Genomic DNA, 22,157 nt, shown 5'->3' with positions numbered 1-22,157 from the left:
AGAGCCTCAGCCTGAAGACTACTCCATAAGTCTACACCACTTCCAAATCCAGAATTGCATCAAGGAAGCCACAAACATGCAGCAAAAAGCCATGGGGTCAACAGAGCATTTCAATCCAAAGGATAATTTGAGACACATCTGAGGATGGAGTACACACTGTCAACGCATTTTCAGTTACTCCCAGACAAGAAGTGACAGTGAGGCACACAAATTTAGAGCAGACACTGTATGTGAATTGTAATCAGGGACTGCAGTCCTGGGCCACTGTTATGAGAGATGGATCTCCCCACCAGAAAACAAAGACACAGTGGTTTGGATTCTCAGGGGAGCAGCGAATGTGTATCGCATAGTTGAGCAGCAGTTGTTGGTACGTGATCTGTAGTGGAGGGTCCCCAGCCTCTGTGAGTAGGCTGTTCACGGGGCTGGTCCAAAAGGTACCTGTTGGAAGTGAGACCCCACAGTGGTGTATCTAATCAAGCATCCGCAATGCTGAAGGTTATGCAAGCGATACGCCGGTCTCTCGTAACCAAGAGAGGACAGGATCACATCTTTGCGAAGCCAAAAATGTAGAGCATCCTGGGCCCCAGATGTTGTGACTGAGGATGTAGAGCATCCTGGGCCCCAGATGTTGTGACAGGGGCAGTGAAGAGCATTAAGGTGTGATCAGCACATTCACTTAAGTTGGCGAAGATTGTGAAGACCAATCCCAGAAAGCAGTAAGACTTCCATCACGTTGGGCAATTGGTCGTAAAGTTAAGAGTTGTGACTGTGGGTGGATGGTGTGGCCATGACAGAAGAGCACAACACATTTCTTGGTGGCTGAAAACCCGAAGCTATGCATGAGACCCCAAGTCTGAACCTTTTGCTCGCACCATGCAGTCACTGTTCAGTCACCGACAGTGGAGAAGCAATAGTAAATGCAAGACATGTCAGCCAACAAATAGGGTGACACTGCAAACCTCACAGCTGCAGGTACATCATTGATAATGACTAGAAAAAGGAGCACACTCACTGCAGAGCCCTGTGGGAGCCCACACTCTTGTACATGGGATGTGGAGGGGATGGGGGATGGTACTGTGGGAAGCACCGACATGAACCTGTAAATTCTTAAGCCTTCTGTATACTGAAGAAGACAGTGATAAGGTGCTGATGCCAAGAATAAGTTGACCAAATAGCAGACTCCAAACAGGCCAAATTGTTAGCAGCAGAATGGCCTTGCAAAAAACTCTCCTTGGACAAACCCCGAAAGACCCCAAGTCTTAAGGTAGCAACACAATTGTCAGCTCGCCATACATTCGAGCAACTTGCAGAGAACATCAGTTAGACTAACTGTATGACAGCTGTCCATCTCAAGGGGGTGTTTAACCTGGTTTCAGCACCAGGACAATCACGCTTTCTTGCCAATGAGACAGGAACTCATCTTTGCTGCAGATATGGTTGAAACTGGCAAGAATGTGAAGTTAGCTGTCAACCTATAGGTTTTTGAGAATTTGGCTGTGGATGCAGTCTGGCCCTGGAACTGAATCAGAGCAAAGGGCTAGTGCACTGAGGAATTCCCACTCACAGAACTGAAATCACTCCACCCGCTATTTGAGGATGTGAAATGGATGCTAATAATTCTCAGATGCAGAGGCTCAAGCATAATGCATGGCACAATGTTCACCAACAGCATCTGGGTCAGTGCAGACAACACCATTAGGGGGATGCAGGGTACACCTGTAGGGGGACTGGTGGTCATAGGGGTATCGAACCTCTGCCCCAACTTGAGGGGGATGAGTGCGCGGTCCAATGGTAGTAACATATTGTTTCCAGAATTCTTGTTTGTCGTTTTATTAGACGGTGGACCCAGGCATGGAACCATATAAAGGCAATAATGTGCTCCATCGATGGATGTCACTTATGACATTGGAGAGCCCATCTGTGATCTCTAATGGCCACAGAGATTTCTGAAGTCCACCAAGACACTGTCTTCTGATGGGGGAGTCCTGAGGAATGGGGATCACTAAGTCTTCTGCCAATGTAATGGTGCAGTTGTGCTCAGGACAGACACTGTGATAGCATCTTGTGGTGGGGTGCTAAGGGCGATGGCAAAAGCAAAGGCATCCCAGTCAGGACTGTTAAGATTCCATCTGGGTGCTGAGGGAGGTAGAGGACAATGTGAAAATGATCACTGTCACACAGGTCATCATGGACTCTCCAAAGGCTGGAGGGGAGAAGACCATGACTGCAAATGGAAAGATCAATGGCCAGATAAGAGCCACATATAACACTGAAGATTGGGGGAGCAACAGTACTCAAAAACTACAGCCAGTGGTCATAGATCCACCCCACAGAGTGTAGTATGGGCACTGAAGTCATCTAACATTACGAATGATGGGGGAAAGACGGATGGTAAATTCCAGAGACATCTTCACACCAACAGCCACTGTCTCCAACGTCTTATCGAGTGGCATGTATTTGCCGTAGACAGAGTCTAGAATGTATGTGCAAACACCACTTGATGCTCTTGCATAATCAGTGCCATCCTTAAGACAGTCCTGGTAGCTGTAGATAGTAGGGGCCTGCATTGTTACCTGGAGGGTGAATGCACAAAAGATGATGTAGCTCAGTGAGATGGCGGAAAAAATCACTAGTTCCACGGGAGGATGACACTGTCAATATTCTGTGGGGACATCAAGGGGCCAAGGAGGTGCATTGTGTTTCAGGATAGCCTACTGACACCAGTTCCATGGATACGCCATCAATAAACATCAGTTCTGAATCAGGTTTGGGGGTGATCACATGCCTCAAGGGCCATCAGGAACTCCACCTCGGGTACAGAGGCAGAGCATGTAGGGTCTGATGACATGCGAAACAACAGAACCTCTATCTTGGAAGTCGAGCATTTTGTCCTCCTCCTCCTTGGATGATTTCGATGTTTGAGAAGACCTCCCTACCATATTTTCAGGGCAAAGGAGGAACCTGAAGCCTTAGACCAGCACCCTGGGTCCCCTTCAGTCACTGACTGATATCTGGTTGCACATCAGCAGAATCATGGGAAGGGAGCATCTCGAGGGAGCCCTTCAGGAGAGAGGCTGGAGGAGGTTGTTGCTTCTCCACCTGGGGACTGGGACATGCCTCAGTGGGTGGGGAGTCAACACTCCCTGAGTGAGAGTGGGGGGAAACAGTAGGAGGGGGGGGGGGTCCCCAACTACCAGGGGAGCAGCTTTAGTCAAGCAGCTCTGAGGGCCCAATGTGGAAGGCACGAAGGGCAAGGATACTGATTCTAGAGAGGATGATGTCATTGTAGCTGCAGCAAACATCATCCATAAAGGTTGATAATATTTCTCCTTGACCTCCCGATATATCATTTGGTCAGGAGTCTTATAGTCTTAGATTTTCTTCTCTCCTTGGAGACACAACAGTTCGGTGAACAGGAGAATGGTGCTCCTCCACAGCTGATACAAACAGTGGGAGGAGCATAAGAAGCTTTCAGGTGCAACTGACGTCCACAATCCCTACAGACAGTGTGAAAGCATGTACCTGAATCCAATTCATCTGAAGCACAGTGTGGGACGGAGAACACAGGATTTCAAACTGCATGTATAAACCGTCACCTTGACCTTTTCACGCAACAAGTCACCTACAAAGGCCAAGATGATGTCCGCAGCATCAACCCTATGGTCCTTTGGTCCCCACTGGACATGGCAGACAAAATTTACATCTTGTCGTTCCAAATTGATGTGTAAATCATCAACAGTCTATAAAAGAGGGTCGCAGTAGAAGTTGGTAACCTGTGCCGTACTGATATTGTTATAGTAGTTACAGGAATGTCACTCAACTTGTCACAGGTGAGCGTGGCCGGTCATGGACATTTTTTGTATGGATGCATGACAACAAGTTCTTTAGCACCCACGTGAAAACAGATTGAGACGAGTGGCAGTAAAATACACGAAACAGGAAGATAAAACAGCGAGAAACCAGCCACTCTGCAACATCTAAAAACTTCAGCCTAAAATTTTCGGCTAGAGTCCAGACCCATCACAAAACTTTAAAACCTTAGTCACACTCGTCTCATCATCAGCTAAAACAGAGGGCAGATCCCCACCAATATTTGCTTCTGCCACTGCATCACGATATAAAATTCACTCCATTAAAATATGGCGGATAGAGTTATCAACATCACAAAACGGGGGATCCTCTCATCATAGTAAAAAGCTATGTGTGAGAGGGCAGTGCCCAATTCTAAGACGCATGAGGTCACCTCAGCCCACCTGAGCAACAGGCAGGAGGAACACCATGGGCAGGTTGTTGACTTCACCAATAACAACTTACTGGCCATCACCGCCAACAGTTACACATCCCACAACTGCATGCGCTTCCTGTGTATTGCAGAAACAACACCCTGCAAGGGAATAGGACACTGTGCCACTTCCTGTCCTCCGCAGGCCTCCTAGGCAGTGCAACCAGCCTGTCCATTTACCCGTATCCTTACATGACCTGGCACCCAGTACAATGACACCTGCTTACCCTGCCACTGGAGCAAGTTCAGTTGGTCATGTATCAGCTGGACCAACTTCTCAGCTGCGTATAGATTCCGTAAAGATTGTGTGGAGCTCCACTGAGAAAATGGTACACTCACCAGGAAAGCAAATCCTGATGACATGGTCAGGGAACATGACAGAGCAGCCAAAGGAATTCCCTTGTTTGGAGCCATCACTGTACACCACTGTGAGATAGTGATGCACATCTAAAATGTTAAAAAACAGAAATTGAAATTTAAATCTGATGTACGATCTTTCTTAAAATTTGTCAAGTCTAAAATAAGTCTGGGCCATCAGAGAAGCGAAGGTGGAAATCTGCTCCCACTGCGATGTAAAACATGAAGACCAGCCACACCCCCCTCTAGAAGGTAATCCTGTACACGAATCCCATAGGGCCTCATTGCCTTTTCCTGTCTATGAAAAGGCCTTTCCATTGGAGGCTGAGCAACAGTATGGTAGGTGGGTGTATATGGTGTGAACACTGTTTTATAAACCTGGTGTATCCTAAGCAGCTACAGCCTAACATGAAGTGACGGTTCACCAGCCTCTGCACAGAACCTTGGTACGGGGCTTGTTCCGAATGCCTCAGTGGTCACCCAGAACCCTTCATGGTGCACCACATCTAACATCTTTAAATAAGAGGGTCTCGTAGACACATACACCATGCACCCATAATCGAGCTGAGATCGCACAAATGCCCTGTAAAACCAGAGAAGACAAGCCCTGTCAGCTCTCCAATGTACTGTGGTTAAGATATTTTAAAATACTTAAAGCCTAAAGTGACCATTTTTTCAGGTCCTTAAGATGTAGTACCAAATAAGCTTAAAGTCAAATATGAGGCCCAAAAACCTCATAGTGTCTTCAAACATAAGGACAGTGTCACTCAACCTCAACTCAGGGAAGTTTAAAATGGAACCAGAATGGTTTTAGAACATGCACAGAGTTTTCAGTGGAAAACTTAAAGCCACTCTTCTGCGGCCACTCTTCTGCGCCCATTTATCCAAATATCAAAAAGTTAGCTGCAACTGACGTGTTGCCATTGCGAGGCTTTAAGAAGAGAAAAACAGGGAAGTCAGCCACAAACAAAGAACACTGGACAGGTCTTTTCACTATGGACGTAATGCTATTAATAACTAAGGCAAAGACAGTCACACTTAAAAAGCTACCTTAAGGGACACCATTCTCCTGCGCAAAGTGATCAGACAGGACATCACTGACTCGTTATCTAAAATATCGTGGCAAGAGGAAGGAATGAATAAAACTAGGAAGACAACTACAAAATCCCCATTCGTGAAACTGCTCCAGGATAAGACATCTCCAAATAGTATCGTAGGCCGCCTCGATGTCAAAAAATATACCTAGAAGGTGATGCCAGCATAGGAAAGCCTGTTGTATAGCTGCTCCAGGAAGGCAAGGTTATCAAACGTGAAGCGATACCTCCTGCACCCATACTGTTAGCGACGAAGTATTTGCCTGGCTTGTAAGATCCAGACAAGGTGGTGGTTGACCATCCACTCCAAGGTCTTTCCTATGCAGCTAGTGAGGGCAACACTGCATTAACTACTTGGGGACATATGGTCTTTCCCAGGTTTTAGAACAAGAATTAAAACTGCCTCACGCCACGAGTCGAGAAAGTGACCTGACGCTCAAATGCCTTTAAAAATTGCATGGAGGACAGCCTTGTTTCACCTTGTGAGGTGCTGCAGCATTCTGTAATGGATTCTGTCATGACCAGGGGACTTGTCATGAACTGCTGACATCGCACAATCAAGCTCCCACATGGAAAATGGGAAGTTGTAATCTTCATCAGAGGTGGACTGGAACTCCAAACTACATCTCTCAGCAACAGCTCTGTGGCACTGGGAACCTGGATCCCAACTGGCTGTTGCAGTAACTGTGGCAAAATACAGTGCAATGTCTCGTGGATTGGTCTGGAGAGTGCCGTTCCCCATTACAGCAGCCATGTGGTACCTGCCTCCTCTCCCAGAAATTCTCCTGATGGTCTCCCACACAACGGAACTTTTGGTGGAACAATTGATGGAGTTCAGGAATTGTTACCACACCTTCTTCTTGCTCTCTTGAATAATTTGGCCTCGCCGCTCGAAAGGCTGCGAGATTCTCTGCTGTTGGCTGGCACTCAAACCTACGCAGAGCTGCACGCTTAGTCCTGATTGCAGGGTGGCATTCAGCACTCCACCACGGGACAGGTCTCATAGACCATACAATGGATGCTGCAGCAATGTGGTGGATCATTTTGGTAATGTGATCCACCCATGCCTCAACATTCGCAAAATATTCGAACTAGGCCAACTGGCTATAACGTGCCCAATCAGCTCTACTGATTCCACCCTATCTTGAAGGTGAATCCAGATCGGGAAGTGATCACTTCTGTGCAAGTAATCGACCACTTCCCATTGAGCAGTGTGAGCAAGAACTGGAGAGCAACGAAAGAGATCAATGGCAAAGAACGGCCCAGTTGTGTGCAGAAGTGAGTGCTCTGTCCCACATTTAGCAAGTATACGCATGATGACATGAGAAGCCTCTCAATTGCTCTACCCCTGGGGCAGGTAGCTGCAGAGCCCCAAAGCATATTTTAAGCATTAAAATCACCACAAAGGATGTAGGGGCAGGGGAGCTGTGTAATAAGGTCTGTTAGGGCCTCTTCATCAAGTGCATCATGTGGGGGCAAGTAAATGGAACATATTGTCAACGGATGAAGCATGTGCACCGATACAGAAACTGCTTGTAAAGTTGGAGAGAGGGAGAGAGAGAGAGAGAGAGAGAGAGAGAGAGAGAGAGAGAGAGAGAGAGAGAGACGAGGAGTGGTACTCAGTACTGAAGAAAATACCTATGCCTCTCCTAGTTCTCGCCCCACTCAGGTTGTCCTTTTTTGTGGAATACATAGCCTCGCAGCTCTGGGGTGTATGATTGATAGAAATCAGTCTCCTGGAGACACAGTGGTCTGCCCTCAGAAGAGACGGAGTTCCTCCACATGCGTCCTGAACCCCTGCAAGTTCCACTGTAGGATGGAAGCCATTTCATCAATGTGGTTTTAATTAACCCCTATCTTTGCACTGCAGAGGTGAAGCACTTTTAGAGCAAGGGGGAGTGGAGGGGCTGTCTGGATCCAAGGCATCTAACTCCATAATGTCCTCCTCATCAGTCAGAGGTGAAAGAATGACGTCTGATGGCGCTTGGGACAGCTTTTCACCTGAACGTCGTGAACCTTTCCCTGCACCCTGTCCCTTCAAGGATGGGGGGGGGGGGGGGCAGAGGGGCATTGAGAGGCTCTCTTCTTGTCGTATGTCTTCTTGACACTCACTACGGAACTGTTACTGGTCTTTTCTGTGGAGATTGCTTGGATTGCTTTATCCTTACTTGTTTTGCTTCGACATGTACACATGCAAGTACAGGAGGTGGTGGTGGTGGATGGTTGTACACTGGACGATGTCTGCTTCGAGGCGTTGACCTTAGGAACAGGTTTCTGCATAATGGAAGCAGAAGAAGTGGTAAAGATGGGAGGTTTCATCTCCCTATATTCCCTTTTTGGCTTCAGCACAGGGGATCTGTTTGGTGACTTTTAGTTCCTGAATTTTTTATTCCTCTGCAAAAACAAGGCAGTCTCTGCTCCAAACTGGGTGGATCCCAGAGCAGTTAACGCAGACTGCTCGAGGTGAACAGTCAATATCTGCTTCATGGGCTGCCTTTTCACATATCCCACAGGTCACTTAACCTCCACAACATAGCGTTGTGTGACCAAAATTCTGGCATTTGTAGCACCGCATAGGGTTAGGTACATAAGGCCTAACCATAAGTCGGAGGTAACCTGCCATGATGACGTCAGGCAAAGTTGGAGAATTAAAGGCCACAATGAAGGGGGCGGTCTTCTCAATTTCTCCATTATTCTTACACATCCTTTGCTCTAGGTCCACTACCACTGTAATGTCCATTCCTGTTGAAGTTCAGCAAGTTTTTGGTCTTCGTTAAGTAGTTCCACCTTCTTTGCCCTGTTATTCTCGACCAGTAGGGAATCATTCTGCAGCAGCTTAATAGACTTCAGGCTTCTAGAAAGTCCTTCCAAGCCTTTATGGATATAGAAGGGGGACACTTTTTCATACCTCCCCTCCCTCTTAATGACCAAACACACATTTTTATTTCTGATTCCTTGAGCTCTGTTACTTTAATTCGACTGATGCAGGTTACCAGGAGGACTATCCTCCCTCATTCGTTTGGAGGATTGGTTGTGAATACTCCCAGGCAGTACACCCTTCCCATTGGGAGGAGAAGATGATTTTGAGGGTTCCATCTCGGTCCCACAAGAAGATAAGGAAACAATGGTCCACTCAGAAAGAGCCCCACGTGCCTGAGTAATCCTCATACAACTGAGGTGCGGCAGGTTCCTCAGATGTTGTCCGCTAACCAGTGTTCCACCTCAACAGCCATACATCTCATCAGCGCGCAGCACAACCTTGAGGCTGAGGTTTTTTTATAGAGGTTTTTACCATCCTCGCGATTTGAGCGATCAAGCCAAGATCCCCACTCCCTGCAACACACAACGTTCCACTGCTGCGCCATACAGTGGTTATTTAAGCATGCCCAGACCTTATGGTAACATAAGACTGGCGGCACTTACCAGTCCCCAGCTCAGGAACCCTGGGGTCGCCAAGCCCAAACTCAGCAAATGAATGCTGAGCCACTGAGGTGATGAGCAATAGCCATGACTGAGCAGGGAATGTGGTTTTAATCAGAACTTAACCACTTTTCAGTTTCAGAACTTAACCACTTTTCAGTTTCAAAATTGCTTCCACTTTCCCAAACCTTTCCTCAAGAATAATGCCTTGTGGCAGAAAAGAATTCACATTGGTCCTAGAGCAAGCTAAGTGTTGTTGGGAGTATTTATCACCTTGTTTCTTAGACCTATGTTCCTCCCACATGCAGTCAGGGAAGGAAACATTGTGGGGTCACATTGCTGTGTACTGTAGTAAACCTTTCCTTCAGGAGAGACTGCTGAGGCTGTGCGGCCATCAGTGGAAATATGTCTGAGCCACATCTTTTGTGAGTCATCCATTTTGGTGCTAACCACTCTGAATGGGGCTCTCCCCAAAGGTGGCACCAAGCCACAGCAATGGCTACCTCGCTGGGCAACGGTTGGCTAGCTTTTCCATGCCCCTTCATGACGGGCCCATACTCCTTGGCATACACAGGAAGTTTTTAGTGCAGGCATCAATACTGGAATCCCTGCTTGGTTACAGGGCTACTCAATGTGCAAGTACTCAGCAAACAGCCTCCTCCACCACCACCACCACCACCACCACCACCACCACCACGACGGTGCAATGATAAAAAGTCACAAAAGGTATAATGTACATCAAGTTGTGCAACCTTCCTGGCACAATCTGCAAAATCTGAAACTCAACACAACGGAGACCATGTAGTGAAAGATGACAAGTTGTATAAAGTGCCAGAAGAGAGAATGAGAGAGAGAGGTGCCCAAAATTTTACACCAAATCTAAGCCCAGTCAGCACAAAGAAAATCATTCAACAGAAAGGCAGAGAGGAGAAAAGAACAGTATAAGGTTGGTCTTCTAGCACGGAAAGGGAAGTGAGCTGAATGAGCGGGAGCCCCGTGTTCGCCAAGCATATACTCAGAAGAGATGTGGTCCCTGCAAATCTTCACCTAGGAACATCAAAGCAAAAGGTAGGTTTGGGGGGGGGCAGCAAGAGTAATTGCTTCTCCAGCCAAATGGTCAGCCAGTTCACTTCCTGGGATACCGACATAACATGGGACCCAAAGGAGGACAACAGATTAGGCTAAGTCCTGAGAGAAGGTTCTCAACAGCAGATATCCCAAAAGTAACACTGGTCAACACAACAGCTTGAAGACTGCTCACACAGTCACTAAATATATTGAAACGGAGTCAAGGGAGCCACATTTAATAACACAGTGGCTTCTGAAACTTCCTGGCAGCGCACACTCCGCTGCAGAGTGAAAATCTCATTCTGGAAACAGTGGCTTCTGTTAATGACCATCAGCTTTGCCATTAAAACACTGTATGTTTCCAGCAAAAAAGGGTGTTCCTAATTGACAGTAGATGTAAAATCATAACCCATACTGTCCATGGTTTCACAGTCATCTGTATAAAAGCACCATGAAACTCCCGAACAACTGAAAAGAAACAACATCAAAAGGTCATGGGGGTGACAGACTGTGGGTCCTTGAAATAGTTTGGTCATAATTCATGTCCTGGATACCAACAAAGGAGGGTTGTGCAAGAAAACACATTCTTCGGAAGAGGATAGGTGGAGGTCCTGGCAGACGGTTGTGAGGTGCATAACAGTTGGTAATTCCACCCGAGGACAAGTAGCATGGGGTTGATGCCCTCCTTGTATGCAGAAAGAATAGACTGTTACATAATCAAGAAACTGTTGAATAGCGATAGCTTAAGTGATCAAGAGTTGGTACCATTGGGCTGTATCTGACAGTTTCAAAGACAAAGCTGCCATAGAGCCACAAACCTGTAAATCATAGTCCAACGTAGGATTTCATCCCAGCCTGGTAGATACAACAGAGAGTAATCTAATGCACACCCCAAAAGTTGTATGCAAGGAAGCAAAGTGCATTAAGCTCTGGCATGCAGTTAGTATTTAGTTGTCAAATATGGGGCAGGCAATTCAGCTTCTTTTCAGAGAAGAGTTCCAAAAATAAGGACAGTGTAAGGATTTCCAAGTGCAGTGTAACCAAGTACAGTTCCAGATCACAATGGACAGTGGTATGGAGGGAAAAATGCATGGACCACTTGTTTTGCAGGGACACAATTGGAAACCATGACGGCACCTCGAAGGTGGTGGTTAATCGAGGCTACACTGTGGGAGCTGTATCAAATACAGAAGTTGTCGATAAGTAATGCAGGGGTGATGCGTGGACCAGCCTAGATAATCTAGCCCACTGATCTTTTTTTTTGCATGTGATTTATTTTAGGGCACAAAAATATCTGAGGTCATAAGCACTTATGTCATAACCTTCAAACAATGGAACATCCAGGATGCAATGTAACAACATTATGAAAACAATAGATGTTACTCACCATGCAGTGAAATGCCGAGTTGCAGACAGGCACAACAAAAAGACTGTCACAAAATAATCTTTCAGACAACCAGGTATTTGTCAAAAATAATCACCCTCGATCCAGATCAAGAAGATGTCATTAAACACATCTGGACAAGGCGAGGGGGTTTAGGAGTCTGGGTGTTTAAAAAGGACTCCTCTAGATGGTCCATGAATAGATTGGCACATGATGGTCCATACAGGTGTCCATAGCTATATGCCACACTTCTTTGTAGGTAATGCCTTCAAAGGAGAAGTAATTGTGGGTGAGTATATAGTTGGTCATGGGGACTAGGAAGGAGGTTATTGGTTTGGAATCTGTTGGGCACAGGGCAACATAGTGTTCAATAGCAGTAAGGGCATTGGCATTAGGGATGCCACCACTAAGGGAGGTTGCATCAATAGCGACAAGCAGGGCACTGTTGATAAAGTAACAGGAACTGCGGAGAGTCTGTGGAGGAAATGGTCGGTATCTTCTACACAAGAGGGTAGATTGCAGGTAATAGCTGAAGGTGATGTTCAACAAAAGCAGAGACTCTCAGTTGGGGCACAGTATCCTGGTTGGTTGGGTTTATGTGCTTGAGGAAGCATGTAGAAAGTGGGGGTGCGGGGAGCGGTCGGGGTTCGGGGAGCGGTCGGGGTGAGGAGAGGGATGGACTCTGGGGAAAAGTTCTGTGAGGGGCCTAGTGATTTGAAGAGAGACTGGAGATCCTGCTGGATTTTTGGAATGGGGTCTGAAAGACAGGGTTTGCCAACTATGAGGGGAAGTGAGGGAGGTCTGGAGGTTGTTGTAGAGTTGGTGGACAGTTGTAGTCCAAGGTGTGAATAATAAGTGAGCAGGGTGGAGAGTTCCTTTGAGGTGTCACAGTGCATGTTGCTCTAGTTCCTGGAGAGCAAAATTTCAATGTGTGTTGTAGGACCCAGGAATTTGGGATTGCATAGCAGGAAAATTTTACGGACGGAGAGAAGATACAGCAAGGAGGTTTGGGCTTGATAGATATGGTTTTGCAGGGCTATGTTGGTGAGGGTTAAGGACTGGTGGAATCTGAACAAATGGAGGTCACTGTGGAAAGAGGGGTGGCAGCTGGAGATGAGGGATTCCATGAGCCAAGCAACAATGTAGGAACGGTATGCAGGTCTAGGTTCTGGCTATGGATAAGGAAACTTTCTGTATTGATGCCGATGGAAGAAGAAAGGACCCATGGTGATGGAAGAAACGCGAAAGTAAATAAGAGAATTACGTCCAAGAAATTCGAAAAAAGCAACCAAATATGTGGGAAAAAAATCATGAAAGGTTGAAACAGTGAAACGCGGGGAAACAAAATGAAATCTGTGGGAGTATGCTGACAGTGAAAGGAGAAAACCAATTGAAATTGGCATGAAGTCACAAAGAGAGCAAATAAGAAATGTAACAAACAAAAAAATTATCGGTTGCTGGAACATTTCCCTCATGTCACAGTACCACCCAGGACTGGAGCAACTGATTTACATTCTCCATCAGGGTTTCTACTATCTCTTCTTGTGCCCTGAAATGAGAAATGCCCTACTCACTATCCTTCCCCCTCCCACCCCCACCCCCACCCCCTGCAGTGGTATTCTGCTGCCGACAGAACCTACACAATATCCTCATCCATTCCTAGGCAACCTCTGCTCCCAATCCCTTGCCTCATGGCACATATTCCCGTAATACACCTAGATGCAGCACCTGTCCCATACATCCTCCCACTACTCCAGTCCACTCACAATCACCACCTAACCCATTAAAGGCAGGGCTACCTGTGAAACCGGTCATGTGATCTACAAGCGAAGCATTCTATGTGGGCATGACAACCAACAAGCTGTCTGTCCACATGAATGTCCACTGAAAAACTGTGGTCAAAGAACAACTGGACCACACTGTTCCTGAGCACAACGCCCAACATGACATTTTTTATTTTAGTGACTGCTTCACAGCCCGTGCCATCTGGATCCTTCCCACCAATACCAGCTTTTCTGAGTTGCGCAGGTGGGAACTCTCCCTACAATATACCCTACATACCCTTAAACCATCCTGGCCTCAACCTTCGTTAGTCACAGCCCTTACCCATCTAGTCCCTTCCCTGTTCCCATTCCAGCTCTATACTGCCCTCTATTCCACCAGCACATCCAGGCTTTTTACTTCTCTCTGTTTCTGCTAACCCCCCCCCCCCCCTCCAACTAACCTCCCAACTGCACCTAGCTGCCCTAACCTCTCTCCACATTGTCCTTGCATGCTCCCTCAGCAGCACTTTACTGTCCCCCCACCCTTAGCCTGCTATCCCTCCCACTCCCCGCCCCAGCTTCTTCCTTACCCCCACCCTGCTGCCTCTCCCATCATGCGCTGCTGTTCGTATTCTGGTTTCAGCTGCCAGAGACTGTGGGTCATGTGTGTGCAAGTTACATTTGCGTAAAGAGAATGTGTGTGTGTGTGTGGGGGGGGGGGGGGGGGTGTCCTTTCTGACAAAGGCCTGGTTGGCTGAAAAATTATTTTGTGACAGTCTTTTTGTTGTGCCTATTCTCTGCATGGTCCATGAATAGATTGGCACAGGATGGTGCCATGCAGGTTTCTATAGCTGTACCCCGCATTTATTTGTAGGTAATGCCTTCAAAGGAGAAGTAATTGTGGACGAGTTTATAGTTACTGCAACTCAGCATCTCCACTACATGGTGAGTAGCAACTATCCTTTTCATAATGTTGTTACATATCATAACCTTGGTACACTAGAAAATAAAAGAAGTTAAAAGTGGCTACACATTAAGCCCAATCAATGGAAGGAAGGAGCTAAAAACAAGCACTTCTCCTCTGAGAAAGATCCACAAAATATGCCATAGGAACAGCGATGGTCCTGAACTCAAGATTAAATGTCCTTTGTCTCATTGCTATGAGGGGTGAAAGTAAAATGCAGCCGACAGCCCGCACATCGTCTCCTAAAATGGCTGACAGCTCAGATGGCCAACATGCACTGGAATCTAAGTAGTTAAAAAAAGGGCATTTGGTCAAGAAATGGGGAACTGTCAAAGGCTGATACAATTAAACACAAAGCGGTAGGGGAGCACTACTTAACAAATGGTGATGGCTAAAAAGACAGTGCCCAATATGCAATCTTGGCAAAATAGCTATCTCGGAATGAAAGGTTGAAGAGGAAGTTGGCCAAGCTGCTCGGAGAGGTTTAATTCCCCGGAGCTTGTTCCTATGAAGTGAAGAACATTGGTGAAACCAAAGTGATGCCATCTGCAAACAAATGGAAACAAGGAGGTCTTCCAAGGAAATGGAAGAGCTAGCAGACTGAGGTAGGACTGCAGCCTTGGAAGCAGCTTCAGCTTCCTCTTTTCCTGTCAGACCGACATGTCCATGAACATGAACCCACATGAACTCCACAGTGGCTCCCTCACCCGCGAACAAGTGGAACCATTCTTGAACCTGTTGCACTAAAAGATGGACTATGGACAGCATATAGAGGCTCTGAGAGGCAGTGACAGAATCAGAGTATATGAGACAATTTAACAGCCTGTGTCTCCAGATGTAATGCTGTGATAGAGGGGGAAGAGCTCTGCTGTAAAAATTGAGCTGTTTCTGGAAGCCAATACCGAAAATCGTCAGGGCTGATGAAGGCACACCCAACACCACAGTCAGTGTTATAGCCACCAGTGTGCATGAAGTTACTATCACTAAGTTGCATGCAAAGGTCGAGGAACTTAAAGTGGTACATTGAGTCCGTAGTAGTGTCCTTGAGATGCAGATGAAGTCCTAGATGAACAGGGGTCGACGCACGAAGCCAAGGCAGTAAAGGGTTCACACCCACTGGGAACATGAAACGTAGTAAGAAGTAAAGCTGGTAGAGCAGTAGTTGAAAGCGAACTCCGGGAGGTAACACGCGAAGGGTGCACCCCATAGTGACTGTCAACAGAGTTACCAAAAAAAAAGAGGGCATAGGATGGGTGACCAGACATGGAAGACAAACAGCATGCATATACACTGAGGAGGACATCACACTGGTATGACAGTAGTAGTTCAGCATCTTCTGCTTGGAGACTCTCAACAGAACTAGTGTAAAAGGTGCCAGCAGCCAAACATATTCCATGATGGTGGATTGTGTTAAGGTGGACAGATGTGCAGATGAATAAACAAAACATTCATATTCTGGTTTGGAACAGACAAGAGATTGGTATAAATAGAGAAGTGTGGTCTGATCCACTCCTCAAGCAGTACCACTTAGGACCCTTGGGACATTGAGGGACCAGGTACAGCGTACAGCCAGGTAAGATACATGGGAGGATCATGACAGCTTCCAATCAAGCATGAGCCCCAGGAATTTCACAATTTCAGTGAACAGAAGAGCAACAGGCACAAGAAGTAAAGACGGTGGGAGAAACCCATTGTGCCACCAGAAATTCATACAAACAGTTTCATCATTGGAAAAGTAAATGCCATTGTTGATGCTCCACAAGTAAAGACAATCAAGACATTGCTGAAAATGCCACTCAGGGAGACAAATTCATGGAGAACTGCAACAGATTGCGAAGTTGTCCACAAAAAGGGAGCTGGAGATGCCTGGCGGCAGACTGTCCACGATAGGGTTAAGGCTATAATGAAGAGCAGGACTCTCAAAACAGAGCCTTGAGACATCCTGTTCCCCTGGATAAAGGTGTCCGATAAGGCCAAACCCACATGTACCTTGAAAACTCTTGTCTTTTAAAAATTCCTGAAGGAAAGGGGACAGGCGCAGCTTTGGAAGCCTCACGTGTAGAGAGTAAGGATACCCGTCCTCCAGCAGGTGTTACAGGCTTCCTCCAAATCAAAGAATGTGGCCCCAGTCTCTTAATTCCACAGAAAACTGTTCATGATACGGGTTGACAAAGTGATGTTGTGGTCAACTGATGAACAGCACACTCAAAATGCATACTGTGTAGTGGTTAGTATACTGCGAGACTTGGGCCACCAAGCCAGCCGGCAATGAATCATATATCCCACTACCTTGCAAACACAGCTGGTGAGAGAAATGGGGTGGTATCTACAAAGAAGGTGTTTGTCCTTACAGGCTTAGGTATGGGTATGACAGTGACTTCAACAGCTTCACAGGACTAGCTCACTGATGGTGATGATGAGGGGCGTGACACACAGCATGGACCCTGTAGGGCACTGTTCCCTTGGACCCCTGAAGAGCTGATAAGTATAAATTTTAAACCAGCACAACCAATAGGATAAAAACTTACAATTAAAAACTGTTAGGGAGCATCGAACGCCACAGTCAAGGAGAGTAAGTAAAATGTCGGTGTCATATGCCTTATGTAGGTCAATAAAAAGAATGCAGTGAGACATTAGCATTTTGTAAAAGCCCTGCAGATTGCCATTTAAAAGCTATGCAGGTGTTTGGTTGTGGCCCATGCTGCCCAGAAACCACATCAACTGGGGGACAAAATTACTTAAGATTAGAGAACAGAGCATAACTGGCAAGTAACCAACCTTTCAAGCAGTTTACGGAGCACATTGACAAGGGTAATCGGGTGGTAATTATTAATGGCTGTCAGGTTTTTGTCTAGCGTAAGGATGGAATGATGATACCATCTCACTATTGTAAAGGGAAGACACCACAAGCAAAATACAGTTGATGATCTGGATGAGATGGAGCCGTTGAAGTAAGATTTTGTATCACCTGAGTGTGAACGGAAATAGGGTCCACCGCTGTATTGTGACGCATGCAGGAACCTGAAGCAATTCCCAGTCAGTGAAATGTTCATTATATAATTTGGCATGCTGAGGTGTGAAGGAGAGAGGAGATGTCTTCAATTTGTCACTTACAGATCTAGAACACAGCTCACGAGAAGAGGACATAGACACAGTTGCAAAATGGCTCACAAGGTATTCAGCAAGAGCGTGACACGTCCATACAGAGACCATCCTGAAAGAAGATACTAGGTACAGTTATGGGTCTTTGATGGCCCAGGAGACTACAGAGCTTGCATACACTTGGGATGAAGAGGGATATGTTCCCAGAAATAAGTCTTAGTGCTCCCAGCATTCCTTCTTACTCTGCTTAATTCCATGGTGAGCCTTACCACAAAATAACTTTATAGTGATATGGGTGGTTTGCAAAGGATGTCACCTGTAAACTGCAAGGCTCTTTGGTGATTCTGGACAAGCTATTACCATGTCTTTGGTGCACCAAGGCACAGACCAGCGACCTGTAGAAATGAAATAGCAGTTGCAGTACCATAGGTGATCACATCGGAAATGTCTTACGCAACATCGATGATGCAATCTGCTCGGGGACAAAGGTAAAGCAGAGGTGTACAACTGGCAATGGCAAGTAAGGACAGGATCACTCGAAAGTGCTCACTGTCAAAGACCATCACGTACTGACCAAAGCAGTGTAGTCACCAGGAGATCGTTAGATCAACAGCCAAAAAGGCACCATGGGTGACAACGAAGTGGGGAAGAATACCATCATTGAGGAGATGTAGATCATGATTAGTAAGAAATTTGTGCGGTAAAAGGCCTATACCAGACAACATGTAGCTCTGCAAAAGGTGTAGTGTGCAATGAAATCCCCAAATAGGAGAAAAGGGAGGAAGTAGCTGGAGTAAGGTGACCAACTCAAATAATTGGCCTGCAAGTAAATGTTGCAAATGGAGATCATCAAGGTCATTTGCACCCTCACTACTATTGCTTCCAATGTGGTATGAAGTGGATCCACTGGCCGACGACATCTCTAAAAACGAAAGAACAGAACCCAACATATGACCCAGCACCATTCCAACAGAGTGCATAACAACCACAGAGTGTTTTGAAATGCCCATCAGCGAAAATTGTTTCTTGTATCGAAAGGTAAATTGCAGAAGAGCAGGAAATACAGTTGTGTAGTTCTACCACGTGACAGTATCCATTACAGTTGTCGATATTAAGCATGAAGAAGCCGTAAGGACTGCCTTGATGCCACCTCCTCCAACCATGGGCTCTGCAATTGGACTCCACCTAGCTGCAGCAAATGCTATCTCACACAATGGCCACTGCTGGGTGTCCTGATGACCCAGTAAGACAGGCATTTACTCCTTGGCACAGGTGTGGAACTAGGAGTTCAGACACCAGTGTGATTCCTGTGTCGTCAGGGAGCTCAACCCAACAGGTACATAATAACTCCATTGTATTGGATTGGCTACCACATTGGTTTCAGAGCACATACAACAGCCTGCGCAGGTACTGTGCACACATCATCTTTAACAGTGTATGAAGTATGTGCTATTTAAGGTGTTCTTACCTAGAAGGGGACCAGAAACTACTACAGTCAAACAGGTGATGAATGAATGAATGGATGAATGAATGAATGGATGAATGAATGAATATTCCGAGAAAGGAAGGCAGAACCTAAGGAACAGTCAGGATGATATTGAAGGCTGCCATTATGAGAAAGAGAGCAAGAGAAAGAAGGATAGTCACAGATGATAGGTTCCAGCACACGAAAGGAAGTAGACACTGTGATAGCATGGTGCCCCATGCTCGCCACGCACATTCAGGAAAGAGTCATGAGTTTCCTGAGGGACTAAGTAAACTAGCATCAGGGCAGAATTTACTGAGAAGCCAAGCAGAGATGTTCAAAGAAAACAGGATTATTGAAGTAACTTTGGACAAATCAGCAACTGGAAACCTACTCTCTCCATTCTATACTTAATAACCTTAAATTATTAAGTTAGTTAGTTTGCTTTTGTGTGTGTGTGTGTGTGTGTGTGTGTGTGTGTGTGTGTGTGTGTGTGAGAGAGAGAGAGAGAGAGAGAGAGAGAGAGAGAGAGAGAATTAATTAATTTTGTGGTTAAGTTTAAACTAGTGACCTGACCTGACTTCGCACGGTAGCATGAAGTATCTAAGGCTCTATGACTTGGAGGGTGTAACAGTAATAAATATGAAACAAATCTTCCTCTGGAGTATGTCTACCTGTTGGTGAAAATTGGGGCTGTGGTTGTCTAGTGGGTACAGAACTAGCTCTAGAGTTCCCGGGGTTAATTCCCTGATAGGGGAGGGTTTTCCCTTGTTCCAGTCCCTCCTGGATGGCTCCAGGTCATCTCAGGCTGCTGTCAAATAAGTACTGGGGTTCTTTGGTGAAGATAAAAACTTGCCATGGTGAGTAACAAGTAAATGTGTAATGAAGAAATAAACAGTAGTATGTGTCTGGGTCATGGAGTTTTGACGATATGAAACTGGCTAACTGAACTGTTCATCAATTTGAACAATGCTCATTGTACAAATGCTATATACACTCCTGGAAATTGAAATAAGAACACCGTGAATTCATTGTCCCAGGAAGGGGAAACTTTATTGACACATTCCTGGGGTCAGATACATCACATGATCACACTGACAGAACCACAGGCACATAGACACAGGCAACAGAGCATGCACAATGTCGGCACTAGTACAGTGTATATCCACCTTTCGCAGCAATGCAGGCTGCTATTCTCCCATGGAGACGATCGTAGAGATGCTGGATGTAGTCCTGTGGAACGGCTTGCCATGCCATTTCCACCTGGCGCCTCAGTTGGACCAGCGTTCGTGCTGGACGTGCAGACCGCGTGAGACCACGCTTCATCCAGTGCCAAACATGCTCAATGGGGGACAGATCCGGAGATCTTGCTGGCCAGGGTAGTTGACTTACACCTTCTAGAGCACGTTGGGTGGCACGGGATACATGCGGACGTGCATTGTCCTGTTGGAACAGCAAGTTCCCTTGCCGGTCTAGGAATGGTAGAACGATGGGTTCGATGACGGTTTGGATGTACCGTGCACTATTCAGTGTCCCCTCGACAATCACCAGTGGTGTATGGCCAGTGTAGGAGATCGCTCCCCACACCATGATGTCGGGTGTTGGCCCTGTGTGCCTCGGTCGTATGCAGTCCTGATTGTGGCGCTCACCTGCACGGCGCCAAACACGCATACGACCATCATTGGCACCAAGGCAGAAGCGACTCATCGCTGAAGACGACACGTCTCCATTTGTCCCTCCATTCACGCCTGTCGCGACACCACTGGAGGCGGGCTGTACGATGTTGGGGCGTGAGCGGAAGACGGCCTAACAGTGTGCGGGACCGTAGCCCAGCTTCATGGAGACGGTTACGAATGGTCCTCGCCGATACCCCAGGAGCAACAGTGTCCCTAATTTGCTGGGAAGTGGCGGTGCGGTCCCCTACGGCACTGCGTAGGATCCTACGGTCTTGGCGCGCATCCGTGCGTCGCTGCGGTCCGGTCCCAGGTCGACGGGCACGTGCGCCTTCCGCCGACCACTGGCGACAACATCGATGTACTGTGGAGACCTCACGCCCCACGTGTTGAGCAATTCGGCGGTACGTCCACCCGGCCTCCCGCATGCCCACTATACGCCCTCGCTCAAAGTCCGTCAACTGCACATACGGTTCACGTCCACGCTGTCGCGGCATGCTACCAGTGTTATAGACTGCGATGGAGCTCCGTATGCCACGGCAAACTGGCTGACACTGACGGCGGTGGTGCACAAATGCTGCGCAGCTAGCGCCATTCGACGGCCAACACCGCGGTTCCTGGTGTGTCCGCTGTGCCGTGCGTGTGATCATTGCTTGTACAGCCCTCTCGCAGTGTCCGGAGCAAGTATGGTGGGTCTGACACACCGGTGTCAATGTGTTCTTTTTTCCATTTCCAGGAGTGTATTATGATGAATAGTCATTCAATCTTTTTTTTATCAATTTCCCGATGGCCTCAGTCACAATACAAATATAATTCGACAATCGTGAGCAAACTTCATGGTCAAATGTGTTGTTTCATAGAATGTAGTACCCTTTTCTACATTTTAGTAAAGTGGAGTTCTTGGTGAAACAGAAATAATGGAAAGAAAAAAGTTAACAACTATATAACTGTGGCAGTGACTGGTTGCTAGGTGCCTAAAAAGATGGTAAACATTGCTTATCTTTCAAAAGACTACTAATTCAGAGCTGAAGAAACACACACACACACACACACACACACACACACACACACACACACACACACACACACACACACACACACACCTGGATATGTCTAGTGTCAGTTCTAGTGATTATCTTGCATGTAATGGATAGCAAACTGATAGGCCTATACTAGTTTTTCTTGTGATGCTGAATTACAACACTGATTCAGGTTTGGGGGATTTTCTCTCTCGCTCTCTCTCGCTCTCTCTCGCTCTCTCAGCATGCATTCTGGAATCAATTTTGTAAGTTTCTTCCATATTGCTTTGCCTCCAGCTCCATACGTAATCATCTCAAAAGGATCTCCATGGGTTTATACACCTCACCTGAAATTCCTTATGAAATGTTTCTTTTCACAATTACATATTTGTATTTCTGATTGATATCTTGAACTACACAAACACTTAATGTAATCTGAATGACAATGTTGTTTTCTCTTGGTTGTCAGTCACTTTGCTATCTGCATTCTAAATTGATAAAATGTGATGCCTACCAAAGATAAATTTCTGTTTTGGCTTCTCGAAACACTCATTGGTTTATATTTA

The 22,157-nt window shown here is 46.4% G+C and overlaps 1 protein-coding gene across 7 annotated transcripts in view; it reads right to left on the bottom strand.

Moving 5' to 3' along the window:
• Positions 1 to 22,157, bottom strand: part of LOC124596570 (patronin) — a 397,221-nt gene that overhangs the window by 224,587 nt on the left and 150,477 nt on the right. The gene's annotated exons all lie outside the window — the stretch shown is intronic.

Source organism: Schistocerca americana, chromosome 2, assembly GCF_021461395.2.
Source record: "Schistocerca americana isolate TAMUIC-IGC-003095 chromosome 2, iqSchAmer2.1, whole genome shotgun sequence".
Classification (NCBI taxonomy): domain Eukaryota; kingdom Metazoa; phylum Arthropoda; class Insecta; order Orthoptera; family Acrididae; genus Schistocerca; species Schistocerca americana.
This window is presented reverse-complemented; position numbering and strand designations above follow the sequence as displayed.